Source organism: Aulonocara stuartgranti (genome assembly GCF_965226115.1).
Source record: "Aulonocara stuartgranti genome assembly, chromosome: 2".
Classification (NCBI taxonomy): Eukaryota; Metazoa; Chordata; class Actinopteri; order Cichliformes; family Cichlidae; genus Aulonocara; species Aulonocara stuartgranti.
Window position 1 is genome coordinate 19,297,425 of NC_138940.1, and position 23,739 is coordinate 19,321,163.

A 23,739-nucleotide genomic window follows, 5' to 3' on the forward strand; every position below is an offset into this window, starting at 1 on the left:
TTATACTCACCTTCATGTCTAACTGCTGACGTCGTTGGCTTAGTGCAATCTAGATCATCCAGTCTCTGCTTTTTGTATCTCTTCGAACGTGTGCTAACTGTGTAAGTCGCAGACGCACACAAATTTTTATCTTCTGCTCCATCCATGGTGCAGCAACTTGAACGAGCGCCTTCAGTGTGTCTGTTCGTGCCCCTTTGGCTTGACCTTCCAGAGCGCTCCACTGCCTGTCGCGCTCTGAGAGGAGGGGCTTTCCTTAATAAAGTTAACTGTGATTGGATGGTTGTATAAGCTCCTCTGCGTTTAAATTAAATTTGTTTTCCCTCCCTTTGGCGGCAGAACATATTTCTTTAGCATGAATCCAGCGGGTTAGATCTACATAACAAAGTCGGAGATACATTATAACAGGTGAGACAATCCTCTTTTTTGCGTGGGACTATTTTTGATTATAGGGCTTGTTTTATATAGCATGTGAAGTTCTTTAACTCTGAACCGATTTGCACTAGACTCCCATAGAGTATTTTACGGTGTTTCGAGGTGATAATAAAATAAATTACTCATTTTTTCCCACCAGAATGTCTCTGGGAATGAGATTGCGCGCCAGAATAGAAGGAAAACAAACTAAATATAAGGCACTAAGGCTCATTAAATGGCTGCAGAAGAAACACCTGCTAAAAAAGAAGCTTAGATGTCCTGTTTGTCACCATAAGATGAAAATGATTTCCGTGGTGAAGAAAGACCAATATATGTGGTATGTATAATGCATGATAATGTAGTGCATGTAGTAAATATAACAAAATATTTCGGTTATCAATGCAAGAGGGAGCATTAACCTCTTTTCATTATTATTTTCTTCATACTTAATTTTGTGATTATCTTTTCAATTAATGCTCTTGTTTAAGGGTCCATTTCTTTACTTAACTCATTTCTATGTTCTCAGGTGCTGCAAAAGAGCAAGTCATAGGAAAGTTTCCAGAACAATTAGAACTAGCTCCCTCTTTGAGAAATCAAAAACATCTCTTTTCAGTTGGATGAAGTTCATTTACAGGTATATGTAGATGTAGACATTAATAGCAATGCACCTTTCATAATTGAACACCAATACGAGACTTGTGAAATAAAATTAGGGCCTCAGTAAGTAATAATTGCCTCAATTTCTATCACAGATTTTCACAAGGGCTCAGGCTCAGACAAATAGATATGATCGATGATGAAGTGGCTGGCAGCTCCAGAACATTAAGTAGCATGGCAAGACACATTCGACATGTTTGTATACGTGCAATTAAAAGACACAGAATAAACAATGGACACCGTCTTGGTGGTGACAGAGAATTTGTGGTTATAGATGAAAGATGTCTCCGTCATCAGCGAAAGGTTGGTAAACTCTCAGACAGGTTTGTTAGAATCAATGCAGATCTGAATGTGTCCTCTAAACATGGAAACCTTTACCATAAGTAAAAAAAATTAGTAGAAGCAACCATCTTTTTGAATGTTTCTTTGTAGATATTCTGTTTAATTTTATTCTTTTTGTTTTCAGTATGCACGTGGACGCTTTGGAAATGCATGGAAAAGGAAGAAATGGGTATTTGGAATGATGGGAATTAAAGACAAAAGGCGAAGGCTCGTGTTAAAACTTGTTGAAAAACGATCAAGGCGCCACCTTGTTCCTCTGATCAGACAGCATGCTAAGTTGGGTAGTGCCATTATCAGTGATGAGTGGAGAGCCTACAAGAATGTTTTGACAAACATAGGGTACAGACATTACACTGTAAATCACAGCAGGTGGTTTGTAGATCCTCAATCTGGCAGTCATACACAGCATATCGAAAGGGCTTGGATGACCATCAAAGGACATGTCCGTAGATTAAGGAAATCGCACTGAGAAGTTGCTGGAGGAACACCTGATGGTTCTTGAGTGGTCATCTTGGCTTGGTTCGCGACACCCTGATGGACCACTGGGACGCTTATTTAAGGACATACAAAAAATATTTCCAGTTTGAACCAGTCTGGCATGAACTTTTTTTGGAGTGGGTGACTGTTTGGTGTTTTAAAAAACACATTTAATGTTACATGTGTTACTCTTACAATACATTGCCATTTTTGACAGTAGTTAAATGTTATTTCAAGCACTGATTGTAATTTAGGTCTAAGTGTTATAAATGGTGACATTATACATTTAAGACTCACTTTAGGCAATTATAAATGTTTATTAGTGATTAATAAATGTTGACATGTTTTAAACTTTACGACAAAGCTATCTTTTGTCATTTATAAATGTTTATTAGTGATTAATAAATGGTGTTATGCTTTACACTTTACAATAAGGCTCCCATTTGGCATTTATAAATGTTTATTAGTGATTAATAAATGTTGACATGTTTTAAACTTTACGACAAAGCTATCTTTTGTCATTTATAAATGTTTATTAGTGATTAATAAATGGTGTTATGCTTTACACTTTACAATAAGGCTCCCATTTGGCAATTATAAATGTTTATTAGTCCTTAATAAATGTTGACATGTTTTAAACTTTACGACAAAGCTATCTTTTGTCATTTATAAATGTTTAGTAGTCATAAATAAATGGTGTCATGCTTTACACTTTACAATAAGGCTCCCATTTGGCATTTATAAATATTTATTATTCATTAATAAATGGTTTTATGCTTTACACTTTACAACAAAGCTCCGATTGATAGTTGTGGATATTTATAATGCATTTCTGAAGTACAATTTTATATGATAAAAAATATGTTTACAAATGCTGATTGTGCTTACAGGATAGTAACTTAGTCTGAAATGTTTAATATAGCAACTCTAGATGAAATATATAGGTGAACACATTTGGCTCACTATTTGGCAAGAAACCGGTCAGTTTTTTTCCTCTTTCTCACCCTTAACTAATGCATAATAAACCATTAATAATGGTTTATAAAGCATTTACAGATTAATTAATAATATAGCTATAAACTATTTATTAGCATCTATAAGGGGAGCCTTATTGTAAAGTGGTACCCAGCACTCTCTCTACAAAACAACAACTGTCAGTGACGCTGCACCACGGCGTAAACACAACATTCAAGATAACAGTTTAAAGTAACGTAACCATAAACAATAGAACAAGAACATCTAAACAGCAGCACATGTCCCAAGGCATGATGGGAGACATTTCTGGATGTATTTTTACGATCTAAATATGCATATGTACAACAAAATATATTTAACAAACAAGTAAATTGTGTTTTATTACATTTACAGTGATGTTATGTTATTTTACATTTGACGTGTCAGATCACAGTCTACTTATGTAAATGTAATGATATTCTAGAGAAACAGTACACATCTGTAAAATACACAGTAAAATCATTTGACATTACTATTTTTTGGAACAGTGTACTAAAACGCTGTCAAACCTAAAATGAGGACGTGGACCCAGTGAGTGAAAGTAGTGTTAAAAATGAACATTGTGCAGTATTCATCTGGCAATCCTTGTTTTTTCCCCCTTTTTTAGCCATTTTTACATTGCTATGCTTGATATATCCTTGGCCACAGCGGTTCGTCTTTAACAATCTCCAACTATTGGATGCATGTGATCAGAGTCAAACACTGAAAGCTCAAGGACAGGAATAGTTTAGAGGGATTGCACAAATATCCAAAGTACAAGTGAAAGATGACATGGCAAGAGTTGTAAAAAGTGTCAGATTGGGTTTTATCCTTTATGGCACACCTCCAAGTAAGAGTCAAATATGATAGAATCACTAAGTTCAGTTTGTAGGGCCCCCGGAAGAATGTGCTCCCGTGCCTGTATAAAAAAAACCCCTGTGAAGCATATCTAAAGATGACAATGTACATTTTTTTAGGCTGCAGCCTGGAAAGAATATTCAGAAGGACATGCACAGCCGTTGCTGTGAGCATATGCAACTGTAATATCATTCCCTACATTCTGTCTGGTTGCGAATTTGCCACATCAACCCTGTCATATGCAAATATGCTCATGCAATGCTAATATGCGGTAGATTTAACATCATGCTTTTGGCTGAATACTGGAGGGTTTGCTTTGACCAGTAGTGTTTTCTTCTCTATGTGGATGTTGTTCTTTAGAGCGGAAGCGGATGGCTGCAACCATTTTCACTTTTCTAACATACAAGGATACATTCAAAAGCCTTTTTGTCAAACTTCACTTATGACAGATTAGATAGAGAGATTACAACAAAAACTTTCCTAGTTTTTACTGAAAAGAGATAGTTGAAGCAACTTTTTCTCTGTTTTTGGTGGTGAATCCACATTTTTTTGGTCCACTAATAAACCTGAAGACAGTTTTCTGAATAATAATAAACATGGAGTCTTTTATGAAGAAGTTGGATGGCCTTCACTGTCTGAAAGCTGTGATAACCCTATAGTAGCTTTCTGTATGTCTCTCTTTGGGAAAGTGCCATTGTATTAAAGTGACTGCAAAGTTTGCAAAGTTTGCACTGAGCTTGGAAGAACTGTTTTTATTTCTTAGCCAAAGCTCTTTAAAAGTAAGCAAACAAGGTGTTATTAGAGTGGATTGTAAATTAATAAATTCATGAGGAATTTAGCTTCTAATAACATTAAAAATCTATGATTATTATAAATAGAAGTCTTCATTGAGAATTCTAATAAAAACGTGTTTTTTGTTGTTTTTTAAACTCTTGTTTTTGCCTTTTGAAAAAAGGGTCGGGTACCTCAAGTTCTCAGCTTTTGCCCAAACATGTAGCATCAGTGCCAGTCTTACAGCCGTCACTAAAGGGCACACAGAGGGTACCACCATTTTTCAGAGCTAAAAATGTTACAGTGAGCTTCTTGTGATATTTAGAGTACCTCACTCATCTCAGCCTACAAACTGTATCCCCCTGAAAGAAGCTGAGGTCAGATGACTGTGGAGACAAGTTCAAGAGAGCAACTTGGTGTTCAAGTAGTTCTCCTAAAGCTTTGACTCGTGTTTGACTTCAGTCAGGGTGGATTTTATCACCCACTGTGAAATGCTGGCATGTTTTAGACCACCCCAAAAGTCCAGCTTCATTCCCCTTCCTGAGAAATGGTTTTGAGTTTGCTGCTCATTCTCTCAGATTATTACGAGGAAACCTTTGGACTTTTGTTTTAAATAAGTCTTGTTTTTTTTTAAAATTCGCTTAGTTTTCTATCACTTCTATCAGTTCTCTTTGGTCCTCCCAGTGCTAATATGATCCATTTTATACAGCGTCTTAGAGTGCAAGTCATAATTTGACATTGACAAAGCCCTGCTTTTGTTTAGTGTCTTTGCACGAGAACTATCACAAAACAACATATCAGTGTTATTTTTCTAAGAAGTGAGCAGTGGCTCTAAGCTGATTTAGTGGATCAAGCCCCTGATGTGTAGGTTAGATCTGAGCTGTTGTTTGAAGTGCCTTGATAGAAGGATGCATGTCAAAGATTTTGTGGTCAGTGAAAGTAAGTTTTACATCAGTAAGTTTGCAAGTAAAAATGTTTTTCTTGACATTTTGGATCTTGTGGCAAACACTGTTTATTAATAATGAAGTATAGGTGTGTGTGTGTGTGTGTGTGTGTTTCATTGTTTAGTGTCAAGGCAGCTGCTTCAGCCATGTATCAATCTGACTTCCTCCATTTGAAATTTCACGCAACTCAAGGATGACTTTCCATGCAACACTTTAAAAGCGAGGTGGCTCACTACACCCTCAGACATTCAGCTCATGGTGATTTTTCAGATTCACATCTGGTTACAATAATCCCTTACCCCTCTCTAAGGAAGCACGACCAATGTTGCCTCTGAAAAAGTGTAGAACAAACATGCAGCGTCATACAGTTGGATGAGTGGTTTGGACATTTCCCTAACATGTGGAAGGTCCCTGGTTTGAGACTAGGAGAAAACACAAATCCTCGAGTTCCTTTTCAAGGACGGCATAAAAAAATCTAACAAAGCAAATATGTGGAGTTATCTGTTGTGGCAACCCAGTGTGAATAAGAGAGCAGCTGATCGTGGAGGCTCTGGTGCATGACAATTTTGTTCCCTCCTTCAACACCAGGCGTTTTCAGTGTTCAGTGGAGACCAGTCTCCATCTGGTCTTTTATTTTGAAAATGTATTTCATAGTGAAATCCCAGGCACTGTCCCGAGTGAACAGCTGGACAAACTGGAGCCAGAGTATCCTACATTCATGCATAATTCTCCATTACTTTTATATGTTCCCCAGTCATGTCATTATAAAAACTAACTCTAACACTTCTCCAATACTGGTGATGGGTTTGTGCAACAATCAGCTTGGGGATGAATCATCCCAACTCTTCTCAAGGACACCTTTATGATGAGATTTTAATCTTGTGACTGCAGCACCTTTGGGCCTCGAGTCTTTGTAGTGCCAGTGCCATGAGCTAACCGTCTCATGGATAATGGAGTCAGCACGATGTACCTCATGCTCTGGGCTGAATTCTCGGTGATTCAAGGGTCATTATGGTGAGTGAGATCTTGACATTTACACAGAGACCAGAAGCTCTGGGGTTTGAACTTAATGCTCCCTTGTCCATCTCTATCTGTATGTGTGTGTGTGTGTGTGTGTAAAAGCAGAAATTCAATTATACAGTGTATGTCTTTTCTTTCTCTTTTACATAGCTATCTATGCCAGCTATGTAACCTTTGTTAAATACAACTAGTCATGTCAGCTTGCCCTTGCAATCCCATGCTTTGTGTTTTGCATGCATGCACCCTTCATTCATCCTCTCATCGTCGTCTCTACTTTGCAGCCACATCCACCCTCAGCCTGCACACTATTAGAGTCTGCCACACTCATCTATACATAGACCCTCCTCTGCTGGTCTTTTTCTTCTTTCATTCTTTCCCGTTCATACACCGACCCAGTCCTCAACCTCTGCTTCCCACCCATCCATCTGTCTCTCATGAAACTCTGCAATCCAGCACACCTCCTTAACCCAGCCCTCTCCTGGGGCCTAATTAATTTACTGAAATCTCAATCAGCCTTCCACTCCATTACCCTGATCCTGTTTGATACTTTCTTCTCAATGCTGGGGGGCATTAGGATGATTACATTCACCATCCAGTCTCTCTTCCACTATGATTTCATCGTCTTGTTCCCCCGATATAATGATGTAATGGTGGGGGGCACGCCCCTTGCTCAGGTCAGAAAAAACTGAATCATAACACAGAAGTTTAGAGGCTCCCGAGTTCAATCAGAGAGAACTGTGGGTGGGTGGCGAATCTCTTGGGGAGGAAATAAACTCCTCTGAAGTCAGGGGGGAGAGATAGAAAAGGAGAGATCGGGGCAAGAGATAGCAGACACTGGTCGGAAGAAAGAGGAAGTAAAAAAAGACAGACAGAGCAACTGAAGATTATGAGAGAAAAGGAGAACAGCTCTACAGGAGAACAAAGACAAAGGGTGGGAAAAGGTTCTAGGACACAGGCAGCGTCATTCACAAGCCAAGGGTAGAAAAAGGCAAGTATGAGCATCATAGTGTCACGGGCTAGCACGCTAACATTTACTGAGTCACATGTTCAGGTAGCGCCTGTAGGATTGGTGGGAATGTCATTTGTTTTATAGTTGTCATGTGTAAGGCTGTCTTTTTCCCATGACTACAGATACAGTCCTAAATAAAACAGAACAGTTACACTGACCATTATGTCCGTGACCATTATGACCATTATCATTGAATGTGGCCTAATAATGGTTTTGACACAAAGTTATCAATAGCTGAAGTTAGCTTACTGACACAAATGCTGCTACCACACTCCTAATATTGTCAAATAAGAGGACAAACAGAAGAGGCAGTTTCATTAAGACATTTAAGGACTATACGTAAAGTGACTCCCCATAATGTCATGATCTGTAAAGTTATTTTAGTATGGAAATAAAAAACAGAAAGCTCGCCCAGAAATGAGAATTGAATGTAAGTCAGTCAGAAACAAACGCAAACTCCACATTCATTACAGCTTTGTGATTGGTTACCAATGCAATGGGTAGGAGCACCTCACTCTAGGTGGGAGGAGGGGCTGGATATGAATTCAAGTGAATCATGAATTTAACAATTAAAAAATAACTGCAATTGGCAATAATATAACATCATGAGAATGTGTGGTACTCGGTAGTTAACGGATTAAATTGTAACTGTTGTTAGGACTTCTTCAGCCTAACCGACATAGTTGTGATAAACATACATGTAACACAATCATTAGACAAACCGAAATATGAATGTTAAAGCTTAAAGTTTCATACATTACAACTAAATTCTGCCCAAAAAGTTATCAAAGTACGTATGTTTGCTCATAACAGTAACATTGCTCATTGATATGACAGATACAGCAGAAAATAGCATTTTATGCGTCAATTGCTATAATTAGCATCATCAAAAGTAACATGAGTGCAATATGTAATTACTCTTGTTGCTATCACTGAACATAGAGGTTAGTTAGCTTACAGAGACACGTGGAACACCATTCATTTAGCCACCACTTCTGCTGACTTCAGCAGATCAGCCTAACATTCATCTCACTGTTGAGATGTTGGCCGATAACTTCTGAAAAGTTTTTTAACAACTTTTACGAAGCTTCTCCAGCTGGCTCACACAGTTTTTGCCCTGTGAATATGTCCGTACCATCAGTTTTTAAAAAAGAAATCTGTCTATAATTTCACAGTAATCTGCAGAACAGGAGCAGCCACTACCTTTATTACTCAGCATTTTCTTTCTTTGCTCAGCATTTTTTTAATATGGAGAAGAAAATAAGCATTCAGCATTAGGCTGTGGAACAGTGTGAATTAATACTTAGTGTAAACAAAGGTGCATTGTTGGCTAATGAGAATCCATCCACTCAACAAGCTCGTGGCCTGAGTCATAAGTCAAAGTCAAAGTCAAAGTCAACTTTATTGTCAATTCTGCCACATGTACAGGACATACAGAGAATAGAAACTTCGTTACTCTCAATCCCTAGATAAAATAGAAAATGAACATTTAAATATAAGAGTGATTAAAAATGCAAGTAAAATATTTTAAAGTAAAAAAAATTAAATAATATAATACAATTTTACATATGCGGAAAACAATATCAACTTTATTTCTCAATTTATTTAAAATTTATTTGAGGATGATTAAAAAAAAAACAGTCAGCAAAGTAAAACTTTCTTCCTTCACACATGATGCAATGTGAATAGAGAGACGAAGCTTTCATTGGTTTAATGGAGACTGATGCCCTCTGGCTGTGGTGAAACTGTGGGCCAAAGGTGGAATTGCTGCAGGGTGTAAAATGAGTGCTCTAAACTAACATGATCTGAAGACACAATCAGCCAGCTGCTCCTCCATTCTTCCACAAGCAAGGAGAATAAACTAGATGTTCTGAGCCTGTATAACCTAAAGACATTGGAACATAAACACAAGTATTAAATAACTAAAAACTGATTCCATGACTTAAAATTTGTGCCAGCAAAATCAGAAGGTTTCTTTTGGATTCTCTTGCTAGCTGTACAAGGGTTGCTGTGGCTTAAGAGTGGGATGTCCCAAAATTAAGCACTTAAAAGCCCCACCAAATCAAAATCAAATCAAATCAAATCACTTTTATTGTCACATCACATGTGCAGGCACACTGGCACAGCACATGCGAGTGAAATTCTTGTGTGCGAGCCCCACAAGCAACAGAGATGTGCAAACACAACAACACAAACGAGCAAAATACAAGAATGGCCAACCTGAAACTAATAAATATATGTACAATATATAATAGTGTATGCATTTCTGGATGTGTATACTAAATATTTTCCTACGTGTGTGTGTGTGTGTGTGTGTGTGTGTGTATACACATTTTTACAAATTAAATAGTAAAAAAAATAAAAATAAAAAACAAAATAAAATAATAATAATAATAATAATAATAATAAAATATATAAAATATACAGAGTTGAATATGTGCAAAACAAGTGGCATTTATATACAGTGTGGAGTGCATAATGTTGAAAGTCACCATGTGACTAAGTGGAAATTACTCCCAATGACAAGGCATTATGGGTGTGAATAGGTCACTGATGAACACAAGCTGAAAGGTGTTCCAGAAGCCCTAAGGTTAAAATGAAGATGATTTATTTATATGCAATCCACACAACATTGCTGAGATTTCCCCAAAAGACCAATATTCACCTCGGAGAACTGCAAACATCAATACGACTCATCTCTCTATGGTGCCTGACTGTTTGCCCAAAGGTACTGTGATAGTTCTTGACTGCCAAACAGACTTGTAATGCTGTTCCAGTCCATGGTTAAAATTGCAAGAATAATAAGTTTTAAGCAGCTTTTTAGAGCATAATCTTAACATGGATTAGACCAGCACTAGCTGTCAGTGTCTGAAGACTACAGAGTTCACATGTTGCTATAAGGCAAGTTTTGTCTTTAGTGGAACAAATACAGGAAAATGTGACCAAAGACAAAGACGTGTCCATAAAAGAAAAACTTATCAGGGGTCCATGACAGAAATGCAAACCAGCTGAGCGACACAGCAAAGAAGAAGAAAGGACCACACTGAAGCTTATACCACGACTGTGTCTATAATATTTTAAAACTATATCTAATTTAAATTTACCCACTATTCTTTTCAAAGTAGTCACCCTGTGTAGTGTTACACACTAGCATCAAGTGGAAGCAGGAAGGGTGGAAACTCTGGGTCAGGGACAAGCTGAAGTATCTCAGGCTCAGGAGATAGATGGACAGATTGGTGCAGCATCAGCAGTGATACAGATGCATCTGTTGTGATGAAGAGAGAGCTGTGGCAAAGAGAGAGCTGAGCAAAAGCAAAGCTGTTAATTTACCAGTGGTTACGAGTTTTGGATAATGACTGAAAGTCTGAGCTCACGGACACAAGAAATGAGCTTTCTCCAAAGGGTGGCTACCCCACATGAGTCGGAGGAGGTGTCTCGGGAGAGGGGGTCAGGGCTTCTCTGTTTAGGCTGCTGCTCCTGTGATCCAGGATGAATAAGAAAATAGAAGGACAGATGGAAAGAGAACAGGAGACACTCCATGAGAGTGGGTGTTAGTTAGAGTTTGGGAGTTTGATTGAAAAAAATAGGTTTGAAAAAATACTTTAATCACTAGTGTCAGTGACAATGTGGAAAAGATGCACAACTGTAGGTTTAGCTTGTGATACATAAACCAACATGCATTTCTGTCTCTAATTGCCTTGTGTTAACGTATTGTGGATGGTAATTACCCTCTCATTGAGGAAATCATAAAAGATTACTTGCATTTCTTTCCTGATGGTACTCCACAATCTGCCCTCTGCTTCAGCTCAACTGTAAATGTTCAACACTAGAACAGAAAATCTGTTTTTTCCATTGAGCGCTCCAACCATCTGTTTTGACTGTTCTCTGACTTATCTGGCATTTAAAGATGCAACACTGGTGTTTGGCAGGCATTACAAAGGGAACCGAGAGGAGCTGATTACCACTGAAGCATTAAACGAGCCTGGAAACATTCAAATAGACCTTCTTGTTCTAAGACAGGGAACAGTAATGGAGGATTCATGTTGAGGTAACATGCTTCTGAATGTTTCCATGAGATTTCTTCCTTGCCAATAAATAGCGTCCCAAGTATAACTAGCTAACTCTGATGTAGGTCTCTAGTATAGCTAGCTAATATTGATGTGATGCCGTTTTTTCCACATTGACCTTATGAAGGAAAGATAAAGGAAAGCAATGCAGAAATTGCGATTTTGTATTTTGTACAAATCAATCCTCTCTGTTTTGTAAGATGTCAAACTCTGTATTCAGTGTCCGAGGAGCTTGGAAAGAAAAGTGTCTGGACTTCTTACATTTCTCGAAGAAGAAGTCCAGACACTTTTCTTTCCAAGCTCCTTAGACTACAATGCCCTGGGTGACTGAGAACCTTCACAGACATCTGGATTCAGCATATTGTACAGAAAAAAAATTATAAAAGGGTTTCTTACTGTAAGCAAAGGATTGTGGGTAATTTTCAGATTAATGGAGGATTTCTGTACCAAGGTCGTTGTCCACGAGAGATAACCTTTCTGCTTTGTTATCCACTGTCACAAATGCAGGTGCTGATTAAAAAAGATGTTATTACAAATATAACCTGTTCCAGATTCTTCATTAAAGAAAGAGAAGACATCACACCTAAAGGTTACACACACCGCAGTGGCTTCAGCACTTGTTGATGGAAGCATCCTGCCTGCAGCATAACTATGCACTCTATAAAGTGGAAATCACTGCTCAAAGAGTGTGACAAAGAGCTTAAGGCGTGGCTCCAGCCTCTAGCCTCACTACTTCCCAATATGCCCATGCCTCACTGAAAAATATTTATTTTGGGCCTAACGTACAGAATCTATAAGATCCGCTGCCAGAATCCAGGTGCCAGGCAGATTACCCCCAGAGGTCCCATCTCCATGTCCTGACATGTTTGGTAAGAACACAAAGAGGGGCAAGATAATATTAGGCTTTAATGGTTTTATTGCTTTAGCTGAAATTTCAATGAAGTGACACACTGAGCGAAAAGCGGAGATTTTTCAATCTGGACAAAAGTGGTAAAAACAAAACTACTGTATTTCTTTGGAAAACATTAACAAAATAAATCATACAGTTCTGAAAAGATGAAAAGATCCTTGCACATTAGTAGGGCCTGAAACCTTTACATTGAAATATAGCATACGATATTGAAGACATTTTTTTTTTTATATCTTGTTTTTAATTGTACCAACCACAAGAATTGGTGATCCATGGTTATAAATTTAATCAAGTTCAGACCTTAAACTTTAAAAGTTCTTGCATGAATGTTGTGGGCAGCCTGGCATAGAAAATATTCAAACTTACATTATTTGTTTCTGTGGGAGAGTTTGGGAATAATACACAACTGGGCTTCAAGAGAAGCTTGGAAGATATCACAACAATATTATCAGTTACTCTCTAAAGTCACATAATTTCACTCCAAACTTACTTTGTAACCTGAATAAATAAACATAAGGAGCAACTCTAAGCTGGGTGGTGATAGGAGTTTAAATTCTGAGGTTTATTCATTCAATTTTCTTGCAGTTTTTTATTTATTGTTTGAGATACTGAGATGATTCACTGACTGGCAGATTTTAATACAAAAAAAGTCCAGGAGTTTGGAAACATTCAAACAAATCAAATCAAATAAGTTTTCCTCTCAGGTGTTTGAATAACCAATGAAAAGACTCCTGTCTTCAGGCACAGCACTGATGAATGAGGTACCATTTAGTTCTACAGGGTGGGCCATTTATATGGATACACCGTAATAATCAGAATCAGAATCAGAATACTTTATTAATCCCGAAGGAAATTAGGGTTACAGCAGGCAGCATGCTAATGGCGCATGCGCACTGGGACCATACCCATAACATGGGAATGGTTGGTGATATTAAAGTCCTGTTTGTGGCACATTAGTATATGTGAGGGGGCAAACTCCTCAAGAAGGGTGGTGACCATGGTGACCATTTAGAATTCGGCCATCTTGGATACAACTTTTGTTTTTTCAATAGGAAGAGGGCCATGTGACACATCAAACTTAGTGGTAATGTCACAAGAAAAACAATGGTGTGCTTGGTTTCAACGTAACTTTATTCTTTCATGAGTTATTTACAAGTTTCTCTTTGTTCACAGCCATTGACATGTTGAAGAGGTTAACACGTGAGGAGCGGATCGAAATTGTGTTGATATCTGGGGAACGCAGTAACAAGGTCATTGCAGCAGATTTCAATGCAAGACACCCTACGAGACCACCCATCTCCCATGCTACAGTTAGCAAACTGCTTGCTAAGTTTCATGAAACTGGTTCACTGTTGGATTTGCCAAAATGTGGACGCAAAAAAACATCAGTGGCTGTCCTAGCTTCATTCAGCAAGTGTGTGAAGAGTGGGAGAAGAGGGTTGTATTGACAATCCAACACAATGGGCAGCACATTGAACACATGTTATAAGTGGTCAGAAACTTGTAAATAACTCATGAAAGAATAAAGCTACGTTGAAACCAAACACACCATTGTTTTTCTTGTTACATTACCACTACGTTTGATGTGTCACATGGCCCTCTTCCTATTGAAAAAACAATAGGAAGTGGCCACCATGGTCACCACCCATCTTGAGGAGTTTGGCCCCTCACATATACTAATGTGCCACAAACAGGACTTTAATATCACCAACCATTCCCATGTTATTACGGTGTATCCATATAAATGGCCCACCCTGTATATCAACAACACAGAAAAAAAAGCAAAGAGTGGAAATGTGCTATGTGCCCATGGGAGTCAAAGTTCTGAGCAAAGAGGTTTTAAATGTACCTCTGCTGCTGTTGCCTTATGGAGAAAGGACTGAAGGAATCGAGTGACTGACAGGTTTAACTGAAGTGGAGCACAGCTTTTAGCTCTGTGCTTGGAGTGCTGGAGCACAGCTACACCTGCATGGTGGAGGTGGAAGGTTAGCACACAGAACAATGCAGGGAAATGTTCAAGCATACACCACTATGAAAAGCAATAAGGACATTCAAAGAATTCTGAGGTTCAGTGCCAGAATGGCCAACTGTTATGCATTTGGATGTATGAACTGATGTGTGCCCAATGCCAAAGCTTTATTCTCAGTGACAGTGTCACAGCTGTTGAGTGCGCTGTGCTCTGGAGGGGAGGTAAAGTACTTTTAGACATTTCTACCATGACCCTGCCACTCTGCTAGTACTTCCTTTTCCTCTTGTATGTTTGAAATGGGCAGAGTATCCAAAGCCTGGGTCTAGGAGACAACACAGCTGTCTGCACCAAGAACTTTTTAAGATATTTAGTCAAGTGCTAAAATTTCCCTCTGAAGGTCAGGTCCTTTCACTGTATACACTGACTGTATACAGTATAAATTTCAATTTTAGACAAAGATAGATAAAAACAAATTGGAATAATTTATTAGAGAAAAAAAGTTCTCCAAGCCCTCCTGGCCCTGTCTGAAAACGTCTTTGGTCCTGTTTTTAAATCATGAATTAACTGTGATTAAACCCAGGTTTTTGGGGCCTGAGTTCAATTTCACAAGTCCCATCTATGTTGTATTACATGTTGAATCAAGAAAACACTTTACCCTTCCTCACTGACAAAGTAAACAAGGGTTTTTCTTGTTTATTAGTTAGTTTGTCCTGGAAGTCAGAGGACAATGAAGGTAATCATTCTAACTGATAACTGATAACAAATCATTTCCTTTTTTTATTGCAAGTCCTTTTCGTCTCGATCAGGGTTTGAGTCTGGAGCTCGAGTTGGGGTGGTTACAAACGATGTCCCAAAGTAGGCGGAGTTTGTCTCAGTTGTTAGCATTAGCTAACATCTACCAACACATGACCCACATAGGCTGAGGACTGCTGACATCCTGGCATATCCTGGCACAAAAAACAGGCTTTTTTTGTGTTTTATTTTTCTTTCTGCAGCTGATGATCATATATTGGTGGTTAATTTTGATGTGCCACTCACAACAAAGTGATCAGTTTTCCCAATATTCACTGTTAGTGAAGGTTTCATAAACAGACTTCAACGATGGGCATGAAATGCTCACAAAGTCCTAACAGAGTAAGATGGCAATGAAAAGTTTTTGTGCAGGTTTATGTTTTTTTTTGTTTTTTTTTAAATGTCTTTATTTTGATTAGCATTAAAATATCTCAATGAATACAGAACAAAGATCTACCACAAAGCAAGAAAGGACGAGACAAGGCTAATCAAAAGGTATTGGCTGAAGCATTTGCTTATTGTGCCAACACTTTTAACAAAAGATCATTTAGCGTGCAGCTCATGTACAAAGGGCTCGAAGCAAATGAGTGAAACAAAACAAACAAAAACCTTTCCACCTTAGATAAGTAAATACATTAAATTAAATTTTATAACAATAATCAAAGCAAAACAACCAAGAGTTTCAGTATTATTATTTTTGCTCTTTTCATTCTTGATTTATATATTTTTTCTAATACTCTAGTTTTAAACATGGAAGGAAAATGAACTCCACCTTTTACACTCCACTATTCCACAAGTTAACTCCTCTAACAGAAACACATCTCTGCTTTATGTTTGTCCTTATCTTTAAGTCTGTTCCCCTTAAGTCATATTGACTCTCTCTGACTTCAGACAGCTTCTGAGTACTGTGGCAAAACAAATTATTTTGTGTTATTATCTGTGCCATTTTCAACAAAATCATAAAATTTCAGTGTATTCAAATTAATAAACAAAATGTTAGTTGGTTCTATATAGTTTGATTCATAATTCTTACAGCTCTTTTTTGTAATTTGAAAACAGGAAGAGTATTGGTTTTATATGCATTAGCCCATATCTCTAGACAATAAGTCATATTTGGAAGCAGCTGATCATCAATTATCACTCCAAGAAATGTATTTTTGTGCACTCTTTCAATTTCAATTAAACTAACCTTGATTTTAAATTAACTTTTCATTTGTCTATTGCCAAAATTAATACATTTTGTTTTGTTTATATTTAACAACAACAACTTATTTAGAGCAAACCAATTTTTTAATATATTTAACCCATTTTCCACTGCAGTCAGAAGGTGTTCTAGGTTTTTCACCTGAGCAATACAGAGTGGTATCATCAGCAAACAATACACATTTTAAGAGTTTGGAAACACTACATATGTCATTTATATATAATATGAAAAATTTAGGGCCCAGCACAGAGCCCTGAGGAACACCACAAGTTACCTTCAACTGATTAGATTTTACATTATTGATTACGACATATTGATATCTGTCATCCAGATAACTTTTCATCCACTTGTATGCCATCCCTCTTATACCACATCTCTCTAGTTGTATTGTATCAAACGCCTTTTTTAAGTCTATAGAAACACCAACAGTATATTCCTTATTATCTATAGCATTAGATATCCCTTCTACAAGTTCCATCACTGCCATTGAAGTGCACCTTTTCACTCTAAAGCCAAGTCTAGTCTAGTAAGTCTAGTCAAGTCAAGTCTAGTAACAAATAATTTTTCTAAGATTTTTGAGAACTGTGGGAGTAGAGATATTGGTGAGTAATTAGTAAATTGATATCTCTCTCTGTTTTTATGGATTGGAGTAACTTTTGCTATTTTCATTTTTGAGGGAAAAAATGAACTAAATTCCACTGCACACCTGGCTCTATCATAGGCAACACAGCGTAACATCACATTCTCCTTTTGGATAAATAGCTTCGTCAAGAGGATCTGGTCATTGTGTGAACCTTTTGTCAGAACAAAGCAGGCATACTTGCCATAATGAAACCAACAAAATCCAGGGAGGTATTTTTACTGGCTGACAGGCCAGCTGGAAAAACACAGGTGCAATAAATGACACTTACGCTGGTGGCTTTATTCCACTTCAGCGTGTAAAATCCAGAACACTGCATTGTGCCTGCTGGCTCACTGTCGGTGCTCACTGGCACACCTAAATGAAACAAAGATGTCATTAATGTCATCCAATGCCCTTGTGATTTCTTTCAGTGACCACTCGCGCAAGAAAACATTTAACAATAAACTCCATCAAAAAAATCTACAGTGGGGCAAAAAAGTATTTAGTCAGCCACCGATTGTGCAAGTTCCCCCGCTTAAAATGATGACAGAGGTCAGTAATTTGCACCAGAGGTACACTTCAACTGTGAGAGACAGAATGTGAAAAAAAAATCCATGAATTCACATAGTAGGATTTGTAAAGAATTTATTCGTAAATTAGGGTGGAAAATAAGTATTTGGTCACCTCAAACAAGGAAAATCTCTGGCTCTCACAGACCTGTAACGTCTTCTGTAAGAAGCTTTTCTGTCCCCCACTCGTTACCTGTATGAATGGCACCTGTTTGAACTCATCATCTGTATAAAAGACACCTGTCCACAGCCTCAAACAGTCAGACTCCAAACGCCGCCATGGCCAAGACCAGAGAGCTTTCGAAGGACACCAGGAAAAGTATTGTAGACCTGCACCAGACTGGGAAGAGTGAATCTACAATAGGCAAGCAGCTGGGTGTGAAAAAATCAACTGTGGGAGCAATCATCAGAAAATGGAAGACATACAAGACCACTGATAATCTCCCTTGATCTGGGGCTCCACGCAAGATCTCATACCGTGGGGTCAAAATGATCATGAGAACGGTGAGCAAAGATCCCAGAACCACACGGGGGGACCTGGTGAATGACCTGCAGAGAGCTGGGACCAAAGTAACAAAGGTCACCATCAGTAACACACTACAACGGCAGGGAATCAAATCCCGCAGTGCCAGACGTATTCCGCTGCTGAAGCCAGTGCATGTCCAGGCCCGTCTGAAGTTTGCCAGAGAGCACATGGATGATACAGCAGAGGATTGGGAGAATGTCATGTGGTCAGATGAAACCAAAGTAGAACTTTTTGGTATAAACTCAACTCGTCGTGTTTGGAGGAAGAAGAATACTGAGTTGCATCCCAAGAACACCATACCTACTGTGAAGCATAGGGGTGGAAACATCATGCTATGGGGCTGTTTTTCTGCCAAGGGGACAGGACGACTGATCCGTGTTAAGGACATAATGAATGGGGCCACGTATCGTGAGATTTTGAGCCAAAACCTCCTTCCATCAGTGAGAACTTTGAAGATGAAACGAGGCTGGGTCTTCCAACATGACAATGATCCAAAACACACCGCCCGGGCAACAAAGGAAGAAGCATTTGAAAGTCCTGGAGTGGCCTAGCCAGTCTCCAGACCTCAACCCCATAGAAAATCTGTGGCGGGAGTTGAAAGTCCGTGTTGCTCGGCGACAGCCCCAAAACATCACTGCTCTCGAGAAGATCTGCATGGAGGAATGGGCCAAAATACCAGCTACTGTGTGTGCAAACCTGGTAAAGACCTATAGTAAACGTTTGACCTCTGTTATTGCCAACAAAGCTTATGTTACAAAGTATTGAGTTGTATTTTTGTTATTGACCAAATACTTATTTTCCACCCTGATTTACGAATAAATTCTTTACAAATCCTACCATGTGGATTCATGGATTTTTTTTTTTTCACATTCTGTCTCTCACAGTTGAAGTGTACCTCTGGTGCAAATTACTGACCTCTGTCATCATTTTAGGTGGGGGAACTTGGACAATCGGTGGCTGACATACATTTTGATATATATATATATATATATATATATATATATATATATATATATATATATATATATATATATATATATATATATATATATATATATATATATAGATATATAGATATATAGATATATAGATATAGAATGTGGCAGGATGAATGTTATCCCTCGGTCCAACCCACTTTCAGCCTGGCCCATTAGGGGGCGCTGGTATAAATAGTGGCCATTCGAGTGTCTCTGCATCGCTTGCCTGTGATCTGCTTTTTGGTCACCTGACTTCCTCGGTGTGGTAGAGATCGTTTGTGGGTTACTCCTCTGAAGTCTCCATCGCGGCTGGTCGTAGCTATAGAAGCCTCCTGAGCTATTCTGCTTACATTCTATGACACGGCTTACTTGGAAGTGTGGGCCTTAGTTTTGCACCAAGCTACGCGAACTGAAGTGCTGCTGTTTTGCCTTGCTGTGCTTTTATCGTCTGTTCCCGTTGTGAGATTTCTTTCCCTGCTGCTGTCAGCTTTTACAGTGGACGTCGGCGTGGACAACGGCCATATGCATGCCGGTTATCGGAGTCAGCTGGCGTGCATATTGATTGACTGTTAACTTGTCGTTGTGTGACGGCAAGTTGGAGCAGTACGGCGATTCCGTTTGCTCCAGATTTTAGAGTTTTATCCAGATTGTATGTTGTTTTATTGCTTTTGATTTGTAGTTTGGATTTTTGTTACACCACTGGTGGGAGGCCCTTTTTCTAGCTGTAGATCACCAGTGTGGTCTTGCAGTTGGGTTATCCCCCGGTGCTACACATTAGTTTGTTGTAATATATTAAAATTTTCTTTGTTTCTTTTATTCAGATGCGGAGTGCCGACGTGGAGGAGACTAGGGTGCCTTGGTGGTGGGATCCCTTGAGTGTACACACCTGCCTTGTTTAGTTTATTAGTGTGAGTGTGTGATAGTGTGCTGCACTTGTGTTTTGGGTGTGTTTTCTTTTTTTAGTTTGTGTGTGTGGCATCCCTGCCCCTCCACTGGTAAGCCTCAGCTCTGAATACCTTTTTAAGCATATTTGTACTTGAATATTTATGATTGTGTTTTTATATGGTGTTTTAAATAATTATTAATAAATTGTCAATTTGTTGATCATTGAACCTCGTCTCTGGATTGAGTATAGCGAACCTTTTTGGTGATTTAGTGTTATTTCCAGTATTCTCTGGGTGAAATTCCCAGGGTGGCGTTGTCGTTCTTTAAAACTGAAGAGTATTTACCTTATATCCCAACCTCGTCTCGCCATATATATATATATATATATATATATATATATATATATATATATATATATATATATATATATATATATATATATATATATATATATATATAGAGAGAGAGAGATATATAGATATATATATATATATATATATAGAGATATATAGATATATAGAGATATATAGATATATATAGATATAGAGATATAGAGAGAGAGTATTTCTCTATGTATTTATTCGTCTACTTGGTGGAAGCACAAAGGGTAGTTTTGCATTAAAAATGTTTACTTCTTTTCTTTACAGCAGGCACTTGATGTTGTCAAATCAGGGATAATGGTTAGTAATAACATTAACAATGGCTCTGTTCTATGCAGGTTAAGGCTGTGTGAAAATGAGGGGGCAGCAGCTGATGAAACAAATTGGAATTTGGCTTTTTATTATTTACATGTCAAACATCAAAATGTATGTCTGCAAAAAAAGGCCTGCAGTAATTATTTTCAACGTTTGAAGAAATCCAGGTTTTGCAATATTGTAAAAATGCAGTGACATCTTGGTGAGACAAGACAGATATTTCTCATTGTTTAAATGAACGGTTGAAGGTTACCGTGTCTACAGTGTTTACCCAAATCAATGCAGCTAACAGGGTACGTTATTGTTTTAAAAAAACAATCATCACTGAGTGTGATATCATGACAGATGTGTGCATTCATAAAAAGTCGTTACTTTCTGCTAATTTGAGTACAGAAACACTAGTACTCTTGTACTCTACTAGAATGATAGAACAAGCTTTCACTTTCTAATTAATGTTAAAACCTCCCCCCAAAGAGTTTCTCATTCATAGTTCATCACATTAGGCTTATGAGCACCTGTGGTCTCTTTAGCACACAGCAATCTGATTGGCCTCAGCCTCAAACCTTTAAACCTCGGCCTTTAACAAATCCTGGACCGTCTCGTATTTGACGCCTTCTGTCAGTTAGAACTGAAAGGAAATAACTTAAATTAGTTGTTGTTGTTGTTACTCAACAGTTCCTAAGACCTCTAATCGAGCATTTATCAGCCTCTGTTTGACCTCTGTTCACCAGTGATTTATGACAACTGCACAGGAAATGTTGTGTTGTGCTGCATCATTGCCAATAACTTGAACCAACTGTCACAGAAGTTGTGGAGGTCACAATGCAGCAGGATCTGGCAGATGTCCTGGTCTGAGCTAAGCCAGGTTTACCCCATGAAACACCTGCAGCCTCACCCTGCTCACATCAGAGTTTAAAACAAGCAGCTGAAGAACTGTGAATAAAATTTTAAAAAATGTTTGTTTCTTCTGGGGACAAACATGATATTGGACAATTTCTAGACTCGTAGACAGCATTGTGAGTCATTTAATCGTCTTTCTGCTGCTCATTTTTTCTGTTCATTAAACTGAGGTATATCCAGTAGTAAAACCGTGGTGGAGAGGCGCTAATCATCAACACATCCTGCTAGCACGCCAACATTACTTGGCTCTGCTCCGGCTATCAACCACCCACTTTGTGATTTGGAACAGGTAACATTCCTATAGAGATAGAAACATGTCCAGTTGGTGGGAAGTTGTTAAAGCATGTGGGTAGAAATCACATGAGCTCATGGCTTGGAGAAAAAAACGTGAATATTAATTCTTTTTTTTTTTTGTCCCAATGGTTGGAGATGAGTTCTGCCTTCTGCTGTTAAAGCATACACCACTAAATATGAATAATTTACATGTAAAAAGCTGCAGTTGTTGATGTTTTTAAATTCACTGAAGGACAGATGACTATCACATCGGCCTTATTGAAAAACTCATAATAAATTACTGTGATGGCAGTTCTGCTCAACCATAGATTTTTTGTCCTTTAGCTAATTGATTTGACTCTGGAATGAGCCAGCATCACTGTTGGACTCATGTTTTTCCAGGTGGAAACACCCAAACAATGATGACCTCACCATGCAATAATAAACAGACAACATTACCAGCAGTCCTGTGAAAAATTGCCTAGACAATATGATTCAGTATCTTGTAGAACAACTTTTAGCAGCAATAATTTTAAGTAATGTTTTTGGGGAATTTTTGCCTCCTGTTCATTGATGCTTGTAGACATTTGTGCCATGCTATAGCATTTCAATTTGGCTGATGTCTGGACTTTGACTGGGCCCCCTTAATTCTTTTCTTTTTCAGCCATTCTGTTCCAGAGCTGCTGGTGTGGCTGGATTACTGCCCTCTTACGGTCCCATATTTCACTTCAGAATACTTTATGCCGAGGATTTCACGACTACAAGGCGTCCAGTTCACTTGGCTGCAGAACAAGATCATGATTACTCCTCCACAACTGCGGTATGAGATGTTTGGGCTGATATGCTGCTTGTGGTTTTTTATCAAATTTGGTGCTTTGTATAGCCAAACATCTTCATTGTGGTCTCAACTTTCCAAAGGACACTGATTCATAAGACATGTGGTTTGTTCAGAAACAAACCTAAACCTGCTGTCATGTTGTTTTTAGAGAGAAGAGACTTTCTCCCAGCAACCTTTCCAAACAAGTCATACTTGACTACTTTTTTCTAATTGTACTGTCATGAACTTTACAGGCTTTGCTTAACATATTAAATATTAGAGTCTGAGATGTAGCTATTGGTCTTTTGCAAGTTCTCTGAGCATTGCACAGTGTTTGGAGTGAATTTGCTGCAATGTTCACCCCCTGGGAAGATTGTTGCATTGTGTTAACTCACATTCAAACTCAATTAATCAAGTGAATTTGATTAGCAGCACATTTAAGCTACTCACCCTCTTAATTTCAGTGGGATCAGTAAGGATGTACATGGTTTTTCACATGGCTACAATTCCGAGCTTAAATAACTAAAATGCAAATGTTTGCTAACATTTTCATGATTACTGCTTCAGTTCTGTAGCATGCTGTTAAGCTAAGCGACCCTCCACAAAAAATACAAATGTAACTGATAAAGGTTAATTGATGCAAGTCTTTACTGCATGTTTTGTAGTGCAGAACATCGGGGCATGTACCGTCATATTCACAATAATGTGCTCTTATCTAGCTTCACATACTGGAGCATTAACGATCAGGCTTACTGTTGCACAAAAGTGCTTAACAGTTGAACGCAATGAGCACATTCAAATGAGATGGGTGGCATTGTCAGCATCTGACCAATCATAATCACAGAACCACTGAGAGCAGAGTTGTTTACAAATGAAGAGCAAACTATATTAACAATGGATAAGCACATAAGTCACACTATACAGCAACACATCTGTTGCAGCAAATAAGGAGGATGTGAAAGAACATAATTGCTGTATAGTATATAGTGTTAAATAGCACTGCATTAATTTGTGTGTACTTTAGGCATGTGTGAGTACTCTGTAGGACTGG

At 38.2% G+C, this 23,739-nt stretch overlaps 1 long non-coding RNA gene across 3 annotated transcripts; it reads left to right on the forward strand.

Moving 5' to 3' along the window:
- Positions 1-315: 315 nt before the first annotated feature.
- On the forward strand, positions 316-2,376 carry LOC309689396. Of its 3 annotated transcripts, XR_014271352.1 has the most exons (4): positions 316-405; positions 572-748; positions 938-1,045; positions 1,164-1,352. It is a non-coding gene; the product is annotated as an uncharacterized lncRNA (long non-coding RNA). The 3 variants fall into 3 exon arrangements; XR_014271350.1 differs by lacking the exons at positions 938-1,045; positions 1,164-1,352 and adding an exon at positions 1,535-2,376; XR_014271351.1 differs by having other exon boundaries at positions 938-1,352.
- The last annotated feature ends 21,363 nt before the right edge of the window (positions 2,377-23,739 follow it).